This window comes from Corvus cornix, chromosome 1 (assembly GCF_000738735.6).
Source record: "Corvus cornix cornix isolate S_Up_H32 chromosome 1, ASM73873v5, whole genome shotgun sequence".
Taxonomy (NCBI): domain Eukaryota; kingdom Metazoa; phylum Chordata; class Aves; order Passeriformes; family Corvidae; genus Corvus; species Corvus cornix.
Genome location: NC_046332.1, coordinates 70,478,048 through 70,484,047, shown reverse-complemented (window position 1 = coordinate 70,484,047; position 6,000 = coordinate 70,478,048).

Sequence of the window (6,000 nt, the reverse complement as noted above, 5' to 3'; positions counted from 1 at the left end):
GACAGAGGAGAGAAAATAAGATGGAAAACAACTTGTAGGTTGAGCTAAGGCAGTTTACTAAAGCAGAAAGAGGGAAAGTTTTCATATGTATAATCAAAAAGAAAAAACCAGTTTATTCTCTACTTCCCATCAGTGAGAGCTGTTCAGCCACTTCCCAGCAAGCTTCAGCACATGTAGCAGTTGCCCAGGAAGGTAAGCACAGTAAATAACAAATGCCCCACCCTATTCCTCCTCCTTTCCTTAGCTTTTATATCCCAGCTTACATCATATATTATGGAATTTTTTAATTCAGGTCAGCTGGTCTAGTTGTGTCCCCTCACAACATCTTGCCCATCCCTAGCCCCTTCATGGGGGATAGGAGGAAATGTTAGAGAGCCAGTGCTGATGCTGTGCCAGCGCTGCTCAGCAGCACCCAAAGCACTGGGGTGCTATCAACACCTTTCCTGCTACTGGTGCAAAGCACAGCACTGTGAGGGCTGCGATGGGAAAATGAGCTCCAACTCGGCCAGTTGCAACACAGAAGTAAAAGAGACTATTTGGCAGATGTAAAGAATATTTTGGGTTGAATAATAGTTCAACAGCATGGGAACCATTACAGTGAAAGAAATAATGACACAAGATGATAGCAAGTTATTTACAGTGTTTCTTAAGGGACAATGGACACGGCTTCAGAATAAATTCAATTATTGATTGACAAAGGTGTTGGAGATTGCCATCTCCAAAATGTTCAGGACCCAGGAAAATTCTGAATCTCCAGTCTGGTGGAAGGGAGGCTGCTGCCATCCCTTAGTGCAGGCAGTATACAGACAGCTTGTTCCCATGGGCTGGGTCGTAGTCCTTGAATGCCCCAAGGAGCAGCCAACTCAGTGCCCTCAGTTCACTCACTGAGCAAGTCACTGGGGTTGCTCTACCTCTTATTGTCTCTCTGACTCTGACCAGGTCTTTATTTAATGTAATTATCATGTTATCACATAACCTGACAAAGGTTATGGAACACTTATTCAACACATGACAACACAGTCATGCAAGCTAAGGTGGTGACAAAACCAGCAGGGTTAATAAATACTGTTAGCAAGAGGCACACAAGTTGATTGCAGAGCTGATAGCCATGAATTTTGCTGCTGCAGAGAAGGAGAGGAAAAGGGAGACCACAGGCAGGAGGAAAAGGGAGAGGACATATAAAATACATATACAAACTGAAAATACATGAAAAATTGAATATCTGTAGTAATGTGTGGTGATTGAGTTAGACAACAAAATAAACAATTTATATTCTAAAATATACTAAGGAACAAAAGAAAAGTACCTAGAATTTAAAGATTTTGGGGCACATTACAGGGCTAATGATGCTAATGACAATAAGGTTCATGCTTTTAAGAGTGTTTCCTTCTCCCTATAGCAGAAGGTAAAGGGCTATTAAGTAATTTAATGTTTCAGTGAACCATATCATGATATATTCTCTGATTAATGAGGAGGAAGAGAAGTGAGAAACACAATTTTTTCTTGCATATATTTTCAGAAAAACTAAACAGACAGGTAAGTATTTGCTAACCTTTGCATATGACAAGTTTTAAAGCAAAAGGACATAAATTGGGGGGTAATATGTGTACATAGTGTTAAAACTTGCTTTATGGTATTGATTCTATTTCCTTTATTTTCTTCCCTCACATGATGGACTGTAAGTTCTTCTTCCCATACAGACACTTAGGTTATTTTGATGATGATAGCAGTTAAAAATAAAATGAAATAGATAGTTTTGGGCTCTTAGACTACACTAAAATAGAACTGGTGCCTGTGGATATCACAACTTGTATTGTTGTCCTGGTTTGTTGGTTTTTTTTGGTTTTGTCTTCCTAACTTTCTGTTCTATCAGGTAAACAAAATACCTTTAAGTGAAGCATAGACATGTTAAGAATCCATGTAACCGTGTTAGAATTTATGACCTTTACTGAAGAAATTCCAGCAAAATTGATTTACAGTATCTTAAGGAGAGGAACTGTGTATATATGAAATGTCAAAAATATTTTAACACAGGAAAAAGCTTTAGTTAACAGGGTGTTAATGCTAGTTCAAAAATATGATTCTAGTATTTTCCAGATTTTATATAAATTATTAGATATCAAAACTCCCTCTTTATCTTCAGAAATGTTCATCTAATGAAAAAGTTTATGCAAAAAGAAAAGCACTTTTTGTTTGATGTGTAGGACATGTAAGCAAAAAATCAGTAATCTGGTTAGAAAAAGGATTTTTTTTTATAAGCCACACAAAATGATTTAAAATAAAAAGAAGGTTCTCTGCTGCAGCAAAATACTTCTAATAAGCATTATATTACATGAAACAAAAGAAAATTAAAAGCATTTTTAGGAGTTCTAGTACTTAGGAAAAAAATTTCAAAGATAAAACCATAAGGAGCACAATGAAGAGTATAGGCAAAATTAATTATTTTTGTTTGCTCAATGTCTTGATTGCCAATAAAATTTAATACTCAACAACATGTCAAACAAACAAAAAAAACCCAGAAACCATACACAGGCATTATTTTCTATTGTAGGTGCAGAAAATTACTCTAATGATTAGAAATTGAGATTTCAGAGTAATGCCTTATGTATACTGTTGTAAATTTCTGGAGAGAAATCTTCTAAAATTGTGATTGTTAAATTGCAAATAATTTCATACATGAAAGATTGAAAATAATACAAAACAAAAAATACTATATTTTAATGTGTTAAGCCAAATACTGGGATGAGAGATGCATATTTTCTCTTTCATAACAGTACTTACTGTGGTGCCTAAATTTACAGGTGTTGGCAGGAAAAAATGTTGCTGTGCCAGGAAACCCATAAATTTCCTGTATCTCACTGCATTACAATAATTTGACCCTAAACTCTCGATTTTTTTTTGGCCAGAAGTTAGAAGATTAATGATAAACTGATTCTTAAAGAGACATTGGAAAGGTACATTAAAAGCATGCTGAAAAAACCCTGTTGCCTTGGTTTTACACTATCAAACCAAATATATTGTGCTGATTTTTCAGTGACACTCATTCTTCAGATTTCAGCGTCAAAGATACTTTGAAAGCTCACTAAAAGCTGAATATGACTGTTGTTCCAAAGTACTGAAAACTCTCAGTCAAATGAGCATGGATCACTTGGACCTTTGCATCATAACAGCCTTGTAGTACTGAACCAGCAACTTCACAGAATCCCAGTATCACCCCAGGGAAGAGACAGTAAAATCAGGTAAAGATATTCAGTAGCATACCAGAACTAGAAAAAATAAACCTTTTTCACAGTAAGACAGAGACAGAAGATAGGATTTTCTGCCTGCCAAGCGTCATGAAGTCATTTCTAGAGTAAATGTACTTAGTCAACAACCAGGTGCCTATAGATTTGATATTATCTAATCAAATTCAGATATGATAGTTGTTCATGAGTATGCAAAAAGTACAGAAGAAAGTGTCTGATCTTCTCACACAGACCTTCTCAACATTTATTTTATTAATAGTGTTGGCCCTGATTCCAGGCGCCAGGGTTAAATCATATATCTTTCTTGAAACTGCCATTGAAGTCACGGGTCTATGAGTTCCCTTGCACCGTTCATTCTCAAGTCACTTTGCTGTCCATCACTTTCTCATCATTTTTTTTTCTTTTTCTTCTAGTGGTCAAGAAATCCACAAAGGAACTCTTAAATCGTCATTATTTTGAGTATTTTCACATTTGCTGTGATTTTTATCCAGTCAGCTGAAAAACCTAATGATTTTTGGAAAATGAAGGATGTACTATGGATTATTTTACTACTTCTGTCATGAGCCTTTTCAACATATATTTCATATTGTCATGTTTGCTTTTTTTACTGTCCATACTTCTTTTCTCTCTATCCATCTTGTTAATTTTTCTTTAATACCAACCTCCATTCATATAGCCTTTTCCTACTTTTGACGTAACTCTTAAATCCAGTGAGGTGGGGTTTTTTTCCAAATATTTTTTTTTTCTGGCTTTAGAACATCTTGCTACCCATTTTCTTTCAATTTTCCTAAATATTAGCTCGCACTCAACACTTACCCTTCTCATTTCCCAAAACTTCTCACCTTTTACAAGGAAATTCTCATTTTCTTCATTCCTACTTTGCTTTCTTTCTGTTAATTTCTCTTTTGCATTTTTATGTAAATACATTTTAAACTATTCTCTATTTCTCTAACCAAATATTTCATTATTGTTTTTATTTCATATGTGTAGCTATGTGTCTGAGGACTGCCTTAATTATTTGGGGATCTACTTTGCTTTTAATTAAAAAGCTCTATAAATATTGGCTTTACCATGAAATCAGATGCTTATGCTGTTTTCTGATGCTTTATAGTTTGCTGCATTTTTTTTGGACAAATGCAGATATTTTCTATATTCCTCAAGAGATCTGATTCCACACAGCTCACCAAAAACCTTTCCCTGAGACAAAGGGGTTTTAATAACTGTACAGATCTGGAGAGACTTTTCAACTGTGGGATTCATGATAATATCATGGAAGAAAAACTTATGTGAACCCTATCCCGCTTTGCAAGGGGATTTAAACTTCTGATTTTTTTTTTTTTTTAATTTCTTAACTTTACAGACAAATTAAAAATGTGAATTTATGAATATAGAGAAAATATTATGTTTCTGGACTCAGAGACAGCCAGATACTTTTAAAATGCACTAAGCAAGGAAAAGGGAAAATTAAGGAAACATGTAAAAAAGAAGAAAGAAAGAAAGAAAGAAGGGAAAGGGAAGGGAAGAAGAAGGGAGGGAATGGGATGGGAAGGGGAAAAGAAGGAGAAGGGAAAGGGAATAATAGAAGCATCAAGATTTGAAAAGACCCAGAACTGCACACTCTAGGTGTGGTTTCACAGGTGCAAAATACAGGGGGATGATCACTGCCCCGGTCCTGCTGGCCACACTGTTGCTGGTACAGGCCAGATGCCATCGGACTTCTTGGCCACCTGGGCACACTGATGGCTCATGTTCAGCTGGCTGTCAATCAGAATCCCCAAGTCCTTTTCTGCTGGGCATATTTCCAAGCACTCTTCCCTCAGCCTGTAGTGCTGCCTGGAATTGTTGTGACACAAGTGCTGAGTTAGTACTTTGCCTTATTGAACCTCACACCCTTGGCTTCAGCCCACTGATCCAGCCTGTCCAGATATCTCTGCAGAGCCTTCCTACCTTTCAGTAGAACATTCCCACCCAATCTGGTGTCTTCTGTGAATTTACTGAGAGTGCACTCCATCCCCTCTTCCAGATCATTCCTAAAGGTATTAAACAGGAGTGGCTCCAATGCTGAACCTCAGTATTGGGGAATCTCAGCAGTGACCCTCCACCATCTGGATGTAGAACTATTCACCACAATTCTTTGGCTGTCCAGCCAGTTTTTAACCCAGTGAAGAGAGCACCTGTCCAAGCCATGGACTTCCAGCTTTTCCAGGAAAATGCTGTGGGAGACAGTATCAAAGGCTTTACTGAAGTCCAGATAGACTGGACAACACAACAGATAGACAGACATCCGCAACCTTTCCCTTATCCACTAGGTGGGTCACCAGGTCATAAAAGTAGATCAGGCTGTTCAAGCAGGATCTGCCTTTCCTAAATCAGTGTTGGCTGGACTTGGTCCCCTGGTTGTCCTGCAGGTGCCATGGGATTGTATTCAAGGTAATCTGTTCCATAGCCCTTCACAGTATTGAGGTCAGGCTGATAAACCTGTAGTTCCCCGGAACCAACTTCCAGTCATCTGGAGCCTTCCCAGTTAACCAGGACTGATAATAAATAATGTCTTAGTGAGCTCTTCTGCTGACTCCCTCAGTATCCTTGGGTGGATTCCACTCAGCCCCACAGACCATTCCAACCCCCTGACAATCTAAGTGGAAGGTCACTGACTGCTTCCTCCTGTGTACAGGGGGTCTATTCTGCTCCCTGTCCCTGCCTATCAGATCAGGGGGGTGCTTCAGGCCTGTGGATAACTGGTATTTCTCTTAAA